Source organism: Aulonocara stuartgranti, assembly GCF_965226115.1.
Source record: "Aulonocara stuartgranti genome assembly, chromosome: 19".
NCBI classification, from domain to species: Eukaryota; Metazoa; Chordata; class Actinopteri; order Cichliformes; family Cichlidae; genus Aulonocara; species Aulonocara stuartgranti.
This window is the reverse complement of record NC_138955.1, coordinates 18,939,279-18,960,634: the sequence shown is the minus strand read 5'-3', so window position 1 is coordinate 18,960,634 and position 21,356 is coordinate 18,939,279. Positions and strand designations below refer to the sequence as shown.

The following is a 21,356-nucleotide window of genomic DNA, read 5'->3' as shown; positions in this document are numbered from 1 at the left end:
AACATAGCTGTCACACAGAAGTATAGGTTTAATATAAATGACTTAAGTGTAAATGTGCAGTTAAAACAACCCAATAGCGACTTTTGAAGGCTGTCTAGCTAGCTAAACAAACTACCACTGGCAACTGATGTTAACCAAATTAGTCCTAAAATGTAAACGAACTCATAACATTTAATTTCTGAGTTTGTCTTTGGTGATGTACTTTAATACATACAAGTTATAAGTATAAAAGCTATATTGGCAAAGGCTTTGAAAAAGACCATGATTTGGTTATATGTGGAGGAAAATGGCGCCAGTGTGTATGGCAAGCCGTCTTCGCTCCTCCGAGCTTTTTCTGTTGTTAGCTATTCTATTTTTTGTATGCTTCCGGGATGGAACCACACTAATTGTTTATGATCGTCAAACGCTGCTGGATCTCCGACCTTTGAAACATCAACCTGCATATCCGTATTGGAAGCCGGGAAGCGACATCCCGTTTCCTAAAGACACGACTACATGCATACGCTGCTTGCCTTTCTTCCCCCCCGCCAAGAAACGGCCCAGACGACGGGGAAAACGGAGCGGCATCTGGATTCGCATCAAAACCTATTTGAAACTACATGGTGTAACCAACTATCACACCATCTCGGATATCTTTCAACCTTTATTCTCTTCCCACGATCAGCACACCATCAGACTACTTCGTCATCGATGGACCCGCCAAGTCGGACAACTCGCTAACCCGGAACTACCAGTCGTCCACCCCCCAATTAGAAGCTGGATGCGGGCTCGTGGTGGTGGCGTAAACCACAGCAACCTATGTCCGCTGAGACGTGTTCCGAATAACGATGAGTTGACTACGATTCAGATGGCTGTGCTGAACACCAGATCGTTGGCGAACAAATCTTTTATCTTGAATGATTTTTTCCGTTCCTCCGAGCGGGACTTCTTATTCCTGACAGAAACCTGGATCCGGCCCGGTGAGTCTGTCCCCCTATCGGAATTTCTCCCACCAGAATGCACCTTCATCAGCACTCCTAGGACTTCGGGCAGGGGGGGAGGGCTAGTCACGGCTTTTAAAAACAAATTTCGTGTGCGACAGCTTCCCCCTGCCATATTCTCTAGCTTTGAGGTGCAGTTACTTGAGCTGATCTGCCCCTCCCCGATCCTCTGTGCGGTAGTATATCGCCCACCAAAAGTCAATAAGGATTTTATCCACGAGTTTGCTGATTTTCTAGGAAACCTTTTGGTTAACTATGATTATACTCTCATTACTGGCGATTTTAATATTCATGTTTGTTGCGAGTCGGACCCACTGGTCAAGGACTTTCTAGCCCTCATAGACGCTTTTAACCTTACCCAGTGGGTCAGCAAACCAACCCACATTAAAGGCCACACGCTTGACCTGGTACTATCCTACGGTCTGGACATCTGCATCACAGACATTTACAATCCTGGGATTTCGGACCATTTCCCGGTTTTGTTTAATGTCAATGTGTGCAATTTGGAGCTGAAACGTGAGGGTCCTGTGCAAAACCTACGCATGATTAATTCGGAGACTATTATTCAGTTTTCTATGGCTCTGACTGACTCTGCCTTCTGCGAAGCTAACTGGGATACAGCTACATCGGTTAACGATCTCGCTAACTCCTTTATCGCCACCTGTACTTCTATTTTAGACACTGTAGCTCCCCTAAAGATCAAACGCCCCAAACCGTCCCGCCAACCATGGATGAATGATCATACCCGTACCCTCAGACGTGAATGCCGCCAAGCGGAGAGGAGATGGAAGAAAGACAAACTTCAGATCTCCTTTGACATTCTCCGTAATTGTCTGAAGAAATATCAGAAGGCTGTTAAAACTGCAAAAGCCTCCTTCCTGTCAGAGATCATCGCGATTAATAGCCATAAGCCACAGGTCCTTTTTAGCATTTTTAACTCGTTAATAAATCCACTCTCCACCCAGACCGAGACCTCCCAAGCTTTATGCGAAAAATTCCTAAACTATCTTTCAGATAAGACCACAGCATTAAGATCCTCATATCTACCCATTGAAGACACATCCTTAACGTTCGAATCCCTGGCGGTACTAGAACAGTTTGAATCTGTCTCCTTTTCGACCCTTAAGGAAATAATAGCCCAAACGAAAAATTCTAATTCCCGCCATGATGTGCTTCCTTCTCGCATTATTAAAAATGCCCTGAACACTATAGGACCCTGGATTTTACTTTTAATGAATTCATCACTGCTATCAGGCAGCGTCCCCGCTATGTTTAAACATGCAGTTATCCAACCTATTATTAAGAAAAGTAATCTTGACCCAAATGTCCTCTCAAACTATAGGCCGATATCTAAACTCCCCTTTATGGCTAAAGTTTTAGAGAAAATTGTTCTTAAGCAATTGCAATCTTTCTTAGAGGCAAATGGAATCAATGAAAAATTCCAGTCTGGTTTTAAACCCCACAGTACCGAGACAGCCTTACTGAGAGTTTTTAATGATCTCCTCGTAACTGTTGATACAGGGCGCCCTGTGGTTTTAGTTCTTTTAGACTTGTCCTCTGCTTTTGATACGGTCGACCATGATATTCTCCTTTCAAGGCTTGAACATGTAGTTGGTCTTAGAGGCAAAGTACTCTCGTGGTTTAAATCATACCTAACTGAGAGGTCTTTCTCTGTCTCTATGGGAAATCACTCTTCCTCCTCTGCACCTCTCCGCTGTGGTGTGCCCCAGGGGTCTGTGTTAAGTCCAACACTGTTTTCTCTCTATCTGTTACCCCTGGGAAAAATTTTCAGGAACCACAATATCTCTTTCCACTGCTATGCGGATGATATCCAAATCTACTTCCCTCTAGACCTGGATCTCCAATCCCCGCTATTGCCGTTGCTTAACTGCCTGTGTGACGTCAAAGACTGGCTACTGCATAATTCGCTCACCCTCAACGAAAATAAAACAGAAATGATCGTCTTTGGTAGCCACATGCCGTTGAAACAGCTATCGGAGACCTTAGGTTCTTATGCCAGTCACCTATCGTCTACTGTAAGAAATCTTGGAGTAGTGCTGGACAGTTCCCTCAAATTAGATAAGCAAGTGGCTGCAGTAGTAAAAACCAGCTTCTTTCAACTACGCCAAATTTCGAAGGCAATGCCTTACTTACAACACAAGGACCTTGAAAGGCTCATTCATGCTTTTATAACCTCTAGGCTGGACTATTGTAATTCTCTTTACCTAGGCCTGCAACTGTCCCTCATCCAACGCCTACAATTAGTCCAGAATGCCGCTGCACGCCTTTTAAGCGGCACTAGAAGACAGGATCATAGCACTCCTATTCTAGCTAACCTCCATTGGCTTCCTGTCAAATACCGTATTGTTTTTAAAATCCTTTTATACACTTTTAAAATTTTAAATAACCTGGCACCTAGTTATCTGATTGACCTTCTTAATTTATATATCCCCTCAAGGGCACTCAGATCCTCTAATCAGGGGCTCCTAATGCAACCAATGTCTCGACTAAAGACGAAAGGGGATCGTGCCTTTGCTTTTGCTGCACCAAAACTTTGGAACAGCTTGCCAGTTGATGTCCGTGCGTCGGAAACTATTCAATCTTTCAAATCACGGTTAAAAACCCATTTGTTTAAGCTCGCCTTTCAAACTACTTAGTATAATTTCCTCCCGGTTCGTGCTTGTTATAATATTACCATCCTATAACTGTATTTCTTTGTTGTTGACTGTTTTCTTTTGTTGTAAATCTGCAAATATGGCTCGTCTGTGAAGCACTTTGTTGTACCTGTGACTCTTAAATGTGCTATAGAAATAAAATTGAAATTGAAATTGGTTGAAAATAAATGAGTCACCACTCCTTAAAAAATATTTTGGTTCCAAGGAGCCACCTGTTTTCCCCCCTAACTCTTTTCAGGTGGTTTTAAGCCACAGTTCTCCAGACCTTCTGAAGTGCTTTAAGAGTTTTTATTCTAGCATTGGCTGTATTTTAACTCAGCTAAGTTTTTGTATTGTAGAGTCAGCACAACATAAGTGCGGGCTTTACTACACAGGAGTGTAGTAAAGTACTGTGTGCCAGGCTAAAGTCATCACCTAACAGAGGTATGTTACTTCCACTATGGGCTGCATACAAAAGATGAGCATAGCCTCAGATCCATCACTCACTTGTTTTCAGATGAAACCGTAGTTTTTAGCTGCTGCCATGTTGCTGCTATTTTTTATTAGACAAATTAATATTGTAATCTTATATTTTATACCAACAGAAAGTATTTCTCAACCCCACAAAGCAACAGATCTGTCTGATCACTTCTTTAAATCTAGTGAAAGTAAAATATTTTTATTCTAAATAATAGTCTACTTCTCAGGATGTTCCTGATGACTAATTTAATCATTGTTTAATGGGGATTAAAAAAATGTGAGGTCACTGTCTTAAAACAGTCTCAGTCTTAGAGACTAGGTCCTTACAAATACTGTGTGTATTTAAAGGCTGTTTGAAACCACGAGTTACATTCTTCAGCAGTCCAATCATATTTTAAATGTTGCTGAAATATGTGGCACTTTGCTCCTTAACTTACACATCAGGACATGTGAGTAGTATAACAACAATAAATACGAACAACAGAATGCTTAGAATTACAATAAAACAAAACAAAAAAAAAAAATAGATGAAGAAATACTAAAATACCAAATGAGAATAGAAAGGAGGCTTTGACCTTTTTAATCCCTCTCCGGTATTGTTATTCCCTGCTGAGCGAGTGGGCAGTGTGGTTTGTGAATGCGATAATAAGGCAGTTATCTAGGATTGTGAAACTGATGCCATAGATGCATCTACACGTCACCAGGAGGTAAATGGGTTTCCTTCAATAGAGAAATGGGGGCAGGTATGCAGATTGCACAAGTTTGATTCAGATATACTAACATACCCCATGGTGACAAGAATAAAACAGGCTGCATGTTTGATCCCAAACACGCTGCCAACGCAGTAAAAGCATACCTGGATAGAAAATAGAATAGAAGTGAATAGAAGTTGTAATGTTTTTGTAACTCCTGCTGCAGGTTTGGATGGAAACCCAGAAGACTTACAAAGGAGGATGGAGATGTTTGGAGCAAATGTTATCCCCCCTAAGAAGCCAAAAAAACTTTTTGGAGTTGGTGTGGGCAGCCCTGCAGGATATCACTCTCATTATCCTGGTTATGGCAGCCATCATTTCGCTTGGCCTTTCTTTTTACCATCCACCCAGTGCTGAAAGACACAGTGAGTATATTTAATTTACTCAAAATAAGGAAGGAGTTTAGATTTTTGTAAGCCAGAGTCTCGAACAGAAAAGCACAAAGCAGTTTTTTCCAGCAGGCTTAGCAAGAGGCGTGTGACACTGCACTCATGGTGTGTGTGTGTGTGTGTGGTGTTCAGAAGTGCCTGTTCATCAAAGTAAACTTTCAGCCTGTGTATATAATAATAATAATAATAATAATAATAATAATGATAATAATAATAATGGATTGGATTTATATAGCGCTTTTCAAGGCACCCAAAGCACTTTACAATACCACTATTCATTCACTCTCACATTCATACACCCTGCAGACTGCGGCATTGAGCTACCGTTGTGGAGAATGAAGGTGAAGCAGAGGCTGAATGGATCGAAGGCGCTGCCATTCTCCTGTCTGTAATGGTTGTGGCACTAGTGACGGCCTTCAATGAGTGGAGTAAGGAAAAGCAGTTCTGTGGCCTCCAGAAGTGCATTGAATAGGCGTAGAAGTTCACAGTGATCTGGGGGGTGGGGGCAGATGATCCAGATCAAAGTGTCCGAGATCATGGTTGGTGATATAACACAAGTCAAATATGGTAAGAAATTTGATTTCACACAGCTGGTGTTGTCGAAGCATGATTTCTACGAGTCACTCACTCCAACACTCTCTTATCAGACCATCAGTAATGATACCAGAGATGTTATTTATTTAATGCTTCACTTTAAAGAATATATATTAACTTTGATTTCCCCAAACCCCATCAGAAAATATGACATGAAAGAATAAAAATCTCTTTTACAGGTTATTTACTTGAACACATGTCAGTCTGTACCAGCAAGATAGTTTTAACATCCATCTGTAGACGAAGGTTGATTCTTAGCTAGTTGAGCAATTTAATTATCTCTTTATATTAAATTTCTCCAATCTGAGTGATTCTGCTCATGCTTGAATTAATAACAGCTAAAAGGTTACACATTATCATAAAGACTAGGTTGGTGCAGAATGTCATGTAAGAAAGTGCAAGACAGCAAAGAAAACTACTTTCGGCTGCTTTCTTATTCACAAGAGGTTTTCACCTGGGTAACTCATGCTTGATTTACTGCGAGTGCCTGATGCAACCCTGAAGGGATTTATATCTCCTTCCAGGATCCAAATGGGGACCTTTTAACTTTTTAGGCAAAAAACAAGCCAAAGACACCAACGAAAAAAAACCAAAACCCAAACAAACAAAAAGTTAATCACGTGGCGAAACAGTTATTACCTCTAGGTGTTGGCATTCCAGGTGACCTCCTCCCTGCTGACGGTGTCCTGATTCAGGGCAATGATCTTTTTTTTTTTCTTTCCCGCCTGTCCCATTTGGTTCTTTAGCCATCAGAATTGTTGTCTGAAGACCAACAAGGATACCCAATGGATTTACTTTGCCAAATGGATCATCGTGGCATTGCCGTATTGGTCCATTTGGTCGATCTTTGTTTTTATTATTTATTATATTTTATTTTCAGATGTTACAGACGGGACAGACATGAGTGAGAGATAGGAAAGGGAGAAAGAAAGAGGAAGGAAAGGAAAAACAGAAGGGGAGAGGGACAGTGAGAAAGGGGGGGAGAAAAAAAAATCTCCTGGATCACCTGTTGAGAGAAGAATAGAAAACAAGCAAAAAAGACAAAAAAAAAAAAAAGAAACAAAGCAACATACTAAACACAACACCATCGCATTAATCTAGCTAAGTGTAAACAGCAGTAAATACTAAATATTCAATGTTGTTGTGCAGCACGCAGGACAGATGTGCTTCGAAGTAGCAGCCAAGAAAGGTGTAATTTGGGTCTACGAGCAGTGAACACCCGTGTGCATACCTGTGTGGATCAGCGCGCTTGTATTCCAAAGGTTTCTCCATGTAACGATCTGCTAGGGAGTGTGGGGGGGCCACAGCCCCGTCCTCCAGGGTGTGAGGCAGGTATGGAGGAGATCAAAACTCCAGACATCCAGAGGCCCCCAGAACACAAGAAACCATGGAAGACCAACAGAGGGGCAGCCGCGCCACTGTTCCAGTAAGAGCTGAGGAGAGTCCCAGATGAGGGTTCACTCAGCAGCCGCGGAGCAGAAGCCAGGGGGAGTTGCAGTGACGCGCCCGTGAGCTCCGCCGGCCGCCAGCTGTGCCTGAGTGACCGAGCCCCAGGCCGAGAGGCTGGGGGCACCCCACCCCCGAAGGGGCCCGAGCGAGCCCCAGGCTCCAGGCCCCGATAAGCGGCCGCCAAGGAGTGAGCCGGTGTGTACCTGGGCGCCCACCCCCAGACACAAAGAACCACCAACGCACCGACACCTGAGGGAGTCCGCCACAGGCAGGGGAAGTGGTGGTAGGTGGAGATAGGCCTCCAAACCTTGGAGGGCCTGAGGTGTCCCCAGAGAGGTGGCGTCTGATACCCAACCTGACATATAGACACAGACATACAGGCACACACAGACACAAACATCCATTCCCACCCTCATGCTCTCATATGCACTCACTCCACACTCAACCAACGTGGAGACAGACATAAAGAGACGCTGTACACACGATCACACTCCCCAAGCGTACTCTACAAACCGGGTCTAGGTACCCTTGCCCCTGGAGGGGGGAACTGCACCCAGACCCAGGTGGTGTTACCCTTTTCCCTGCGGTGGGGAGAGGCAGACCACCCCGACTCCGTAGCAGCAGGGAGGCCCCACACTCCAGACCGCAGTCGGACGGCCAACTCCACCTAGCCCTCCCGCTCCAGCAGGCCGCAGAGAATGGGGGTGGGAGAAGACTCCAAACCTCCCTCCACCCGCTCATTGTAGTGTTGATGCATGTGTGTTCTAAGGTGCATTTAAAACCCAGGAGGGCATGGAGCTACCTGCCAAGAAGCAGCAGGTAAGCGCATAGTCCCTCCTGATAGCCCTCAATGTCTAAGTGTATTTAAAATTGAGAGGTGGGCAACGACGCCAGGGGTGAGGTGTACACCCTGATGGTAATTTGGACTCCGTGATTGTGCCCACCCCCAAGATCCTATATGTATGTGTAATGAGAGTGTGAATAATGTGAATGTCTAAGTTGTGGGATAAAATTGAGGCAGAGGCAGCCAGAAGGGGACAGAGGGGGGGGGTAGCCTCCTCTGCACCCTGGTGACATACCCCTACTCCAAGGCCCTGCATGTGTGGGTGGTTGTGGTGGAGCGGGAAGAGAGAGGCAGCTGGAGATGGGGAGGGAAGGAAGGGAGGGGCAGGTAACCCCTCCCTGGGGCCAGCTCCCCCGCTGACCCCAGTAGGCACTCCCACACTCCGCGACCCGCCAGGGAAAGGGGGCCCAGGCCCATCCAGACCGGGGCCCAGTGCAGCAGCGCCTCCCGGCCCCACAGAGCCCGGGACAGTCCACCCAACCCCACCACAGAGAAAACTGCACCCACCCCACCATCCACTCATCTTCCAGACTACATAAGACAGTAAACGCCCAGGCTGAGATCTTCCTCCACCTCTCCTGTATCTCCCCCTCCTGCAGAGAGAGTTCCTGAAGAGAGGAAAGCTCCTGCAAGATGTGACCATCTCCCCCACCAGTTGAAGAGCCCCCCAGGTGGTTCGACGCACCGGCGGCACCCTGCTCCAGGGCCGGGCCCCCATGCACCCACCCGCCCACAACCCCGGCAACACACCAACCAGGATCCAAGCCCCCGAGGCCCGGCCCGGGCCCCAGCCCAGAGACGGAGCGCCCCCAGAACCTCACGCCCATCCCGGACCCACCCAGGGCCAGCCAGGCTACCAGGTCAGTAACCCACGTCCGTCAGCACAGACCCTCCCCTAGCCCCGCTGCACGCAGCCGCGAGGAATCAGTCACCTGAGAGCCAACAGAGCCCCCAACCGGACATGACCGCTACCCCGGGTTGAGCCCCCCAAGGAAGATGCCTCCGGGGAACCCCCCGACGCCCTAAGCCTGTCCCTACCCCCACACCAATCACAACAGTGAAGGTGGGACCAAATTATGACCCCCCACCCCCACTAGGTGATGGAGCTGATAAAAGGAGTCCAGAGCAATTGATCTGATGTGGTGGCAGAGGCTGTATCAAGACTAATGTAATCTAATAGATAATTTCTATATTGGTTAGAATTAAGATTATTTTTATTTTTCCAGTTCATGAGGACTGTTTTCTTGGCTATGCATAGGGCAGTGAAGATCATATGGGCTATATTCTTTTCTGAAGTGACATTATCTAAGCTGCCCAGTAAACACACTAAGGGGGAGGTTGGAATGTTACATTTCAGACACTTTGATAAGTCTTCACATATCTCGCGCCAAAACTTTTGCACTGGTGGACAGAACCAAAGAGCGTGGATGTAATTGTCTGGTGTATTGCCAGGGCAATGATCTTAAGGTCGACGAGAGTTCCATAACTGGAGAGTTGGATCATGTCAAGAAGAAACTTGACAAAGACCTCATGTTGGGGCGACCGTGGTTCAGGGGGTTGGGAAGCGCATCTGTAACTGGAAGGTCGCCGGTTCAATCCTCCTGATCCGTCAGTCCTGGTCGTTGTGTCCTTGGGCAAGACACTTTACCCTACCGCCTACTGGTGTTGGCCAGAGGGGCCGATGGTGCGATATGGCAGCCTCGCTTCTGTCAGTCTGCCCCAGGGCAGCTGTGGCTACAACTGTAGCTTCCCTCCACCAGTGTGTGAATGTGAGAGTGAATGAATAGTGGCATTGTGCAGTGTATTTTCTGCATTTCATGAAAATGCAGAAAATGCATAATAACATTAAGATTATGTTATTATGCATTAATAACATTTATGTAGTTGCTCAGCTTAACATAACCATGATATCAGTTGGCTGGCTCATAAGACCTTAGAAGTGAGTGATTGCACATGTAAGCATGATTGGTTCAGATAAACAGACACATGTTTGAAAGTTTAGCAAAAGCACAACATCAAAAAAATTCAGCAGCCAAAAACACCACCCTCCAAAAACAGCTTTGTGTTTTTTATGATGCAATATATATGTACACATTTTTTTTTAAGCACAGCATAAGTCATTTAATTCTCGTTTGCTTAAAATGCCTGAGCAGTACTTTAACATCCAAGCTGTTCTCACTCACCAGTTATTTAAACTTTAACAGTGATTAAAAAAATCTTTAGGTTGCAGTCAGTCAACACACATCATAGTGAACACTTCTGTTAAACTCAGGGTCTGAGAGTAACAACCTATCTCTCTTCCTGGTAGGGTTTTAAAGTCAAGAATCAGTGTATATTTAGGCACACAAGGATAAAAAAAAAATTAAGGGAGAGCCTTTATAAGAGGAAACGCGGAAAAACAAAAACAACAAAACAAACAAGCTGAATGTCTTATTGACATTTCTTTTGTCGACTGTAGCAGAAAACAAGGACGGCCCCGCTGTGGAGATGCAACCACTCGAAACTGAGAGTGAACCAGAGAAGAAAAAACCCGTACAGAGAAAAGAGAAATCTATCCTGCAAGGGAAGCTCACCAGGCTGGCTGTGCACATCGGCCAAGCAGGTACAAACAGAGTTTGATAAATGATGGAGACTGAGAGTCAGACATGTCAACAGCATATGAGAGCATGGGCCCACCTCTCTGCTAAGAAATAGACCACACATCTATACATCATCATGCTTGTGAATATTTAAAACACACAAAAACCCCAAACTAAAAATTTTATAGAACTGAAACAGCCACAAAGTCTACATCTGATACACATGAGGGACAAATTGGGAGAGTGAGCGCGGTCCAGTCTTCCCTTGTTCTTGTGTTTGCTTCTTACTCTAACAACTCAGGAAGCAACACAGACGCAGTGGACAGAATAAATCTAAATAATTAATTCAACCAGAAAAACAAGGTAAGACATAAAAAGGTTGCACACAAAAAAGACTAATATGGCCAAGAAGAAAAATAAACAGGAACAGCAGAGTCATAAGCAACACTAACTAGAGAACTGTCGAACCATGACTGTGATGACAACAAGACAAGTAATTTTGTCTGATTTGTCTCCTACCTATGAGAAAACTCAAACCTAATACGCTATGCTGAAGTCTGCCTTAATTCCTGAAATTCATGTGGAGGACCGAGGAGAGTAAAGAGGCTCCAGGAGGAGCTGTAATCAAGGATGCACAGTTGGGATATACAAACCACAGCAGGATGAGGACTCTCTAAACAACTCATCCTTTTTGTCTCTTAAACTTTTTATTTAAGATGACAAAATGTTTTGCCCTTAGGAGGTGAACTCCTAACTGTTGGCGTGAAAACACAGTCACTGGTCAAAAAGACTAGCCGCTAACCAACCAACTGATCAAACACACGGATTCGACTTGCCTACTGTATCTGCAATAGCAAAGATATGACTGTATAGGACTCAGTAAGAAGGATTTTATAGCTTCTGTATAAGTTTGTTTTAAACCTTGTCCAGTGCAGATCACAGCAAACCCACAACACCTTTTGTACCCTCAGTCAGGTTCACAGACGAATTTCCTACTCTTTCTCTGCCTTCAGGTCTGATCATGTCGGCTCTCACCGTCTTCATCCTCATCATTCGCTTCCTGATTGATACCTTCTGGATCCAGGTTGTTGTCTGGTCCTACGCTTGTGTGCCCATCTATGTGCAGTTCCTGGTCAACTTCTTCATCATTGGTGTGACGATGCTCGTGGTGGCTGTACCTGAAGGTCTCCCTCTGGCAGTCACCATCTCCCTAGCGTATTCAGTCAAGGTGTATTTGTATGTGGCATTACAGTCTGACAACGGGAACTCTTCAGTCTGTTAGACTAAATGTTTTATTTCACATGAAACTTACACGGCAGTGTAATGTTTGAAAGCTCCCAGATGAATGTTTTCACTATTTAGTATTTTTAAAACTGCATGAGTGTGTGTGGGTGTGCTTTTTACAGTTTTATTTATTGTGTTCCTGCTAAGCTGGAACTATGACCCCCACTAAAATAGTACTACTAAGACTATTTTGATGCTCGTTAAACAAAATTAGATCAACCATAATTTCTGCTCTGATGTTTTTGGTTAATGAAATAAAATCTTAAGACTTGGGTAACACCGCTCTCACTTAGATCAGAAAATGATGAAGGACAACAACTTGGTCCACCATCTGGACGCCTGTGAGACGATGGGCAGCGCCACCACCATCTGCTCCGATAAGACGGGCACACTAACTATGAACCGTATGACAGTGGTGCAAGCCTTCATTGCAAACAGACACTACAAAGCAGTGCCAGAGCCAGACCATATCCCTGCCAACATCCTGGACCTGCTGGTCCGGGGCATCGGGGTCAACTGTGCCTACACCTCTAAGATTATGGTGAGCTGTAAAAATAGCCATTCATTCAAAGACCTTGGTGAACATTTGTAGGGTTAGTTTGGAGAACTGCCAGAGCAGGTCAGAACTTATCTGATCACTGCCTCTTGGATCCACTGGTAAAGTAGAGCACAGACAGGTTCAGATATAAGAGCTAAAAAGCACCAGTAAATACCGCATTTTTCTCTCTGCTTTGCTCTGGACTTTCTTGCTGTAAGGCAACAAGGCAATTCAAATATATCGGTGACTAATTTGTCTGACATGAGTGGAAGCAGGATTATCAGGATATCTACTAATCAGTAGTTTGGTGGTTTAATCCCTTGCTGCTCTGGTCTGATGTCAAGGTATCGTTGGATGAGTAAGACGTGTTCTATAAAAGGTCTTTGAACTCAAACATCAAAAGTTGAACTCATCCTTCCTTGTTGTAGTTCTCCCTACATTGAACGCATCCCAAACATTAGGTCCACCGGAAATTCAGGTGTTAAAATTGTACCTTTTAGGAGACATTTTAGAGCTTCTAGTGGTCCTCACGTATCGCGTGTCTATCCAGGAATCACTGACAGCACAGTTTTTGAGTGGAGGCAGGTTGTCGCGGTACAAACGATGGTCCTGCCCTCAAAAAGCAGATGTTGGCTTTGCTATGGTAACTGCAGTAGATGTAAATGCATATTAGGAATTATTTATACTTTGTTACAACATTTTAAGCACATCAGAAGTTCTGAGAATAATGGCAGGTTCATAAGCTAACCTACATGTGATGGTGTACAGGGCATCGCAGGCACAGATGTAGCCAAAGAGGCATCTGACATCATCCTAACAGATGACAATTTCAGCAGCATAGTCAAGGCTGTTATGTGGGCCAGAAACGTCTACGATAGCATCTCTAAATTCTTGCAATTCCAGCTCACCGTCAACGTGGTCGCTGTCATTGTGGCCTTCACTGGAGCCTGCATCACCCAGGTAAGAACCGCCTCTACTGTCTGTATGAAATTTAAATCACAGCTGCTGTACATTTAACCAGCTACATACTAAAGTGCAGTTTTCATGTAAACAGAAAGAAAGGTTTGGGGACCGCTGGCTAAGAGTACTAATCAGGTGGAACCAGATAATCTTCCACAGCACACGTATGTGCTGCAGCACAGTGGTTGGGAAACACTGCCATATGTAACGCATTACACAAACAAGTGTTACTGTTTGTATTTATCAAGTTCTCTCCTTGTGGATTTAATAAAATACAAAAAATGGCAGTGGATTTTAACAGAGTAAAGTTCATTACCCACTCTGAATTTTGTACGGCTTGTTTATTCTAAATGACAAATTAATACAAATACTTTATGCCTATTGGCTGTCTTGTACTGCACTGTGGCTGTGTGGATAACAGTTTCCAAGCAGTAGAAGACAACGTTTCTGCCATTACTGCTGTCTGGCAATGAGTTCGATAGTAGATTCAAAGGATTTGCCAACAAAAGAAAACAAATTACATGATCATAAATTATATAGCCTATAAATTTCTCCATTTACACTGATATCGATCTAATGTTAAAATACATTAATGGGGTTAAAGAATATATCAATATAAGCAATATCATTAATGTAAAGTGGAAAACAGTGGCCAAATGACTCCAGTCTTTATCTTTTTCAAGACAGGCAAGATGACAGATGACTTATGATCAGTGTAACCTCTTAAATGTTGAAGAGAAAACCACACCCTCTTGGGCTTTGGGACCCTCCTGTGGGCACAGGTGAGATATGAAATTATGAAACTAAAATATAGCTTTTGTTACGCTTTCCGGTGGTTTATTAGTCAACCAGGCAAGTCATAAAGAACACCGTGAACAGCAGATCAGAAAATAATACCTACCAAAATACTTGATTGAGGAAAATAAGAATAATGACATGGGTCTCTTTACAGCTGATCATCAAAAGACAACAAACCTTCAGGTGGTCGCAGTACACCTTCAAGCTAAGGATGTGTGGAGGTACACGATGTGTTGCTGTTGTCTGATAGCTGTAATTTTGTCCTTTGGTTTCAACTGTCCCCACTAAATGGCTGAAGTTTGCTTACAAGGGTGACGATAGTGACAGTGTGCTTGACCACGGAGACCTCGATCCAAAGACAGGCAAGATGCTCTGGTACTACGGCATCAGACATGTCAGGGTGCAGGTTTACAGTAGTTTCAGACTTCAAGATGAATCTGTGTGCGATCGTGTTTTTCAAATATAATTCCCTCAACAACCTCATTAAGAATACTTTACAAAGCTTTAAGTTTCTACACTGGTGCAAGTTGCCTTTTGGACAGGGATTATTATCCAGAGTGAGGATGTCTTAAATATTACATACGGTCCAAACCTTAGCCTCAGATTTTAGGTGAGTGATGGGGGCCTTTAAGTTTGGGCTTTTTTCGGTCCACAGTCAGAACTGAAAAGGTGACTTTTATGTCCTCACAGGGCAATTTTCTTTTAGACAGCATCAAATATAGTGAAGATCTAATGGTCCTGCAGCATCATCATTGATCATTATGGAAAATATTCAAGATCATTAAAAAAACAAAAACAGAAACAAAAACTTGATATGGTACAATTGACTGCAATGTCTCTATTGAATGTCTGAATCTACACCGTTGAAAGTAAGACCTAGGGGCATGACGGTCTATCTGAGTTAACAGTCTCTCTCTCTCTCTCTCAGATATGTGTGATGAAGGCCTTCAGGGACAGCCTGTCAGTCTGTGAAAGTAGGAAGACATTCAAAACTCAGAGCACCATCCAAAACTTGATGCACTGTCCCAAAGACTTCATATGCCAGATCCCTGTCAGCCATGAAAACGGGGGCAGGAACAGCCCCTCCACAAAATGAAATTTGTTGGGTGTGCATGCAGGCAATAAGGTGGCCATACATACTAGAGATGGCACGATACCACTTTTTTATGTCCGATACCGATACCGATATCATAAATTTGGATATCTGCCGATACCGATATGAATCCGATATAGTGTTTTTTAATCAACAAAACTGTTTTTTAAAATATCTTGCTGCATTTTGCAAGTCTGCAAGTTCATACTCAAGTTTAAAACAACAACTACACTAAAGCTATTCTGTTATACCTGTATACAAAAAAAATATTTCATAGTTCAGCAATACTGATCAATCTAATAAACTTAGACCTACACCATCCTCCCTATCCTGGTATTTTAAAGAGTACTTAGCGTAAATATTAAGCAACCTAACTAATAGGGTTCCAACTCCCAGCAACAACAAACATAAATAAATAAAAAATAAGGAACCACCCCTCACGCGCCACCTCATGATGCTTAATCGACGTAATCAACCTTAATTTGATGCAGTGTGAAAAAAAATGCACAGAAATCAATTATTTTTCAAGAAATATTAAATAGATTCAACATCTTTCTTCAACAAAATTGCAGACTGCACAGATGGTACCTTCCCAAAGTAAAAAGTACTATAGCTTACTAGGGTATATATTAGACTTAATAGTCACTATATACAGTAATTGACTTCTATTCATTTTACATCAAATTAAAACTTTGGGTGTCAGATAATTATTTATTAAAAGCTCGACATTTTAAATGAGAATAAGAAAGAAAAGTATGTCTTTGTGCCCCCTTTTCCCTGTTCATGCCCTATCGGCCCCCCTGGCTAAACTTTGCTAGATCCGCCCCTGCACAGTTACCAGCGTCAGCTACGTAGAAAAAGATCCTCGAGTAGAAAGAAATATTAAATAACTTCTAACAACAGCTTATCAAGCTTAAACGTGCTGCTGTTGTTCAGCCGCTGGTTTCCTCTTTCTGGTGCAAAGTGGGCCAAAAACAAACAAGAGAGACGGACTCGCGACAGAAAAGCCGATCAGCTGATCATTAAGCAGTTTCATGATTGAAGTAGCAGCAGGAGAGGCAGTCGCTTGTTAAGCTTAACGTGGGAATGCTTTACAAACATTCAGAGATGGACTTACACACTTGCTTTACTTCTCTCGGGGATAACTTTGTCGGAGATGAAATGCCAGGTTGCTAGCGAAGCTCCACATGCTATCCAGACCACTGACAGGTCCCGCATGCCACAGCTGCTCTATCACGTGATGCATACTGCTCCGACTGCTAACGTTCTGAGGTGAGTTACGGCGTGTTGCAAGTTTTGTGAGGTGCTTTCGTGATATTTAATGGATCGGATTACATTTTTTATTTTTCTCCGATATCCGATCCAGTAATTTAGGTCAGTATCGGACCGATACCGATACGTAATATCGGATCGGTCCATCTCTAATACATACTACTGAGCCATACAAAAATGGATCAGCCTAAGAGAATCCAGTTTTGAAATTGTTGATGAACAGTGTTGCGCCATTTTGTTCTGAACACGTTACATGCACGTCAATAAAGATTTTCATTTTGTTCATCCAGATCTGAAGCGTGATTAAAGTGCTCTCTTAATAATATCACAGGATTCTGTGTTCAAACTCAGTTCCTCTAATGGTTTCTTAAGGAAGCACCCTCAAGTAACCATTACAGGCACAGTTGTTCCTATTGTGGTATCATTTTTCATCTTTTGAGGTTTTTAACAAAACCACTAATAAAACTTTCTTTGTTAATTAAAAGCTTTTTTGCCAGGTTTAGTTTCTTTTAATCTTATGGGAGTTCAGTTCACAGCTGATTTAAAAGACTTGAGCACTGTGTGACATGGTAAACTGCCAATGTCTACTGGGGTACTCGAAATACTAATAAAAAAAAAACCCACAGTTGGTTTTGGACACAGACATGTCAGCAAGAACAATGCACATTTCCAGAGGCCCACTGTCAAGCAGAATCAATCCTGCTTCCAGAGACAATAGCCAACTACAGCCACAAGAGACAGTATACATCATGGAGAAAAATTAAGTTAGCTGTGGTTTTCAAAACACTTCTAAGAAGACTTCTAAGAAAAGAAAAGGTAAAAGGTAGATGAAAAACTTCATTTAACAATAGAAATTGCCATCTCAAGGCTTCAAGATGAGATTTTAGAAACCAGTGGGTGATCTCATGGCAGCTTTCGCCATCTTTTACAGTCTACGCTTATAGGAAGGCAGTTCGGTGTGCTTTAAAACACCCACATCACATGACCACTGAGGTTTTGCTACGCTTCACCCCAAGTGCAAGCAGTGGTTTACCTGCTGCTTCTTAGCAGGCGAAGAGCCAGCATTTCCAGTTTGGCTGGACCAGTGGAACTTTTATTTTTGGATTCATGTTTTTGATACTATCACTTGTTATTTGTTACAAACAAGAACAGGCTTTGTATAAAACAAAAACCCAGTGTCTCAGTATTATTTTGCTGTGGATTGTGAAGACCAGTGTAGGCTGTCCATCCGATTTAACACAAAGATCCAAAGTTTAATTAAATAAATACCATTTTATTCAAAGACTATTATAGGCATGAGAAAGAAAGACTGTGGGGTGAGTCCATTGACTCATACCAGCAGAGCGAGAGGCACGGTGCTTTAGATTAATTAAATTATGTCAGGACAAACTATGTGCTTTCAAAGAGAAAAATAAACCAGGCAGCTGTTGACTGCATTAAGTGACTTCATCCTCACACTAACTTGTTAAAAGCCTAAATAAAAATGCAAGAAAAAACATCTGTTAATTACAGGTGACCCATTTGTTAACGATTCTCACGATAAATGAGGTTCTCCCTCTTTTTTCTTATACTTCTACTGACACTTCTGGTGTAAATGTCTCATGAACAGCAGGAGAAAGGCACAGGTGTCCACTATAATCAAATGTGTCATTCCCTGTGTCACAACATATGGCATCCACAGCAGTATGTTGCAAATAAAGTTAAGGAAAGTTTCTTCATCTTTCCACGAGCAACCTCTGAACCATGCGTTTGCTCACATTTAAAATGGTATTGATCAATGTGAAACAGACTTTGGTGACTGGTCAGAATCAGCCTGTGCAACACTTCTGTGTTGTTATTGCAGCGTTATCGCCCTGATACCGACACTTCTAGCTCATAAACGCAGCTTATATTAGGGAGAGCAGTGTGTCATGATTTCTGAAATGACTCCTCATCAGTTTGCACATTTAAAACACATTTTAATGATTACGAAATGACTGTGCTTTTCATGTATTTTTAAAGTGTTGTTGTTGTCTGTGATGTATTCTAAATGATGATGCCTGTGGCTTTTTTGCTTACCTATTTGCTGCTATGCTCCTTCCTGGTTGAACTGAAGAGGATGCAGAGGGTGGAGCTAGGTAAAAAACTCCTGACTAAACAGGTGGACCAAACCATCTACTGACAGCAGGAGGGGGAATGTTTTCTGTATTGTGGTTTCCCTGCCTATGTGTTTATAATGGTCTGCTCTGAGTTATTCTTGTTGTGTGGGTCAGTTTATTAAGTTTTCCATCTCCCATCTGTTGAGCAGTATTTCTTAATATTTCTTGGCATGTTTTATTGTCCTACTTACCTCTTAAAATGTCTTGTTTTCATTCCTTTTTTTGATATAAATGTTGGTACAGTCAAAGCCACTTTTTGAACAGTGCACCTGTGTCTGTGTTTTCTTACCGCCTCCAGTTTTTCATCTTCTCTCAGGCAATTACTGAAATGGATGCATTTATATGCACATGTACAAGGTGACCTAAATTCAACATAAAATACACGTTATTACGGAAACACGAATTACGGCTGTTTTTTTTTTAAATTTCATTACTGCTAAGTGCGATGCCTTACACTGGAGCATGCATTGCTCTCTGTGCGTCTACTAAAGTTTATGACTGTGGAGTCAGTTGTGCATGCCTGCTGTTGTAAACCACGGTTGTGTGTGGAGTGAGTGTGCCGTGAGATATCTTTCCTCCATTTGTTTTTGCTTGTGAGTCTCCACTAATTAAATGGCTGACTGAAATGGGCTTGACCCATAAAGAACCAGGAGGGCCACACTGCCTTATTGCTTCTGCAGCAGCCACCGTAATTTAACACGTAACCCAACACACACACACACATGCAGACACACATCTACTGTACACAAAGCAGTATTTTACAAGAATAGCCCACAGGAAAGTGTGGAAAATGTCATCATGACCTACAGATGCTTTGCTTTTCATGCATGAGCGAGATACACCCTTCATCTTCGATGGAGTGCTTGGGAAATGTCGGGCTCTAGAGGAAAAATAAATTAGAGAAAAACGCAAGAAAGGGCGGATGAATGAAGATCAAAGGTGTTTTTTAAACTGGGAAAAATCACTGAAAATTTCCATCAATATTTAAGCACGGCTTATTGGCTGTCTGGCAGTGAGAAGATAGAGTGAGGAGCGAGCGAGACAGAATAGTACCGAGATTCTCTAAATGTAGTTTCAATCTTTTTATAATACGCTGAATATTTTATCACAGCTGTAGCAATTAAGCTGCTATAATTTTCCTTCTGCTGCAATTCAGGGTCCTCTTTTCTTTTCTTTTCTTCTCTTCTCTTCGTCAAAGAGGTAAACTCAATATTTAGAGGTAGGTCTTTCCTCCAACTTCTTAGGGAATGCAGTCCAACCCTTCATTCACCTTGAACTCACCGTGCTCTTACAGATTGCAGGCATGTACGCACTAGGGCTCGATGTGGCTGTCTGTCAAAAGAAAATTACATTAAAATTTCATTTATAACGTGTTAGGAGGCGGTACAACATGACCCCAAACTGCTCAGACTCAAAGAGAGGAACCGTCGGTGCCTAAAACAGAGCTACAGAAATGGCCCAGGGGGATGGATTCCCCAGAAATTTCTGTGCCAATGCTCCAAATCAGGTTACATAATTGCTGCATGGAGAGAAGATTTTAGCCACAGAAGCTGAGCCTTTTGTGCTCTTCAGATTTACAGCCAGCTGTGTCTGTTTTCTATGTAAACTCCAACCCATTCTTCTCTTGATTCAAGTGATCTCAAGAGATAAATCAATAATCATTGACCATATATGCAGTTAGGTTTCATTTCCCTGGTGTCTTTTCTCCTCTCCATCTTTTTCTTTCCTAAAATAGGCAGCGGAAGGACATCAAAGCCCCTCTCACAGGAGAAACCAGTGAGCAGCTACTTTAACAGTCACTTCCTTCTCACTTGCAGACAGTCCTGGAAATTGAGTCGAGGTTCAGTGTGTGAAAGTGCAGAGGTGGCTGCGAGAGAACAACACATTGATTTCATCTAAAAGGCTGTGTTGTCTGGGTGCAGGTAATGTGTCTGAGTGCTGGCTGGGAGAGAAGGACTCAGGAGAGGGCTCACAACTGCTTGGTTATGTTGTCTAATGAAAGCTTCATTTTCTCTGATTTTGGATGAGGCTCACTTCATCCATCACCCGGAGCACATCACAGAGAGGTGGTGGGAAAAGAGCGGAGCCTCTGGGACTCTCTCCATCTCATCCTTATCTCTGAAAATGAGAAAGTAGTAATAGGACATAGGTGGGCATTACCACAGAAAGCAGTATTTACTGCTTTTAGTAGGATGGGGGGAAAAAATTGCAATGACCCTGATTTGGCCCTGCTGGAGCAAGATATGGTGTGTTTAAGGGATCAGAAGTGGTTTAATAAAAGGTCAGAATCCACACATCGAACTGAAACTGTTTTTAGAATCCAGTCAGAATAATGTGGACACAAACAGTTGGATCTGAATGTGTGTAATCTACAATACTGTAAACAAGGCTCGATCCACACCTTATGGAGTGTGAGGAAACTCAGATGATCCATCTACTGTTCGCTGAAGACTCATCTGAAATGTTCTCAATGGAAGGATGACTGTCAATAAGCTGTCGTAAAAAAGGGAATAACAAAGGGAAATGTGAGAATTTGCTGAGCTTTGCCAAAT

At 42.9% G+C, this 21,356-nt stretch overlaps 1 pseudogene across 1 annotated transcript; it reads left to right on the top strand.

Annotated features, from left to right (window-relative positions):
• The first annotated feature begins 760 nt into the window (after positions 1-760).
• Positions 761-15,064, top strand: LOC309696221 (plasma membrane calcium-transporting ATPase 1-like; annotated as a pseudogene). The gene is made up of 12 exons (XR_014280791.1): positions 761-959; positions 5,033-5,231; positions 5,562-5,822; positions 6,510-6,544; positions 9,595-9,732; positions 10,528-10,744; positions 11,735-11,949; positions 12,304-12,583; positions 12,947-13,186; positions 13,312-13,503; positions 13,598-13,708; positions 14,576-15,064. The product of XR_014280791.1 is annotated as a plasma membrane calcium-transporting ATPase 1-like (transcript).
• Positions 15,065-21,356: the final 6,292 nt, after the last annotated feature.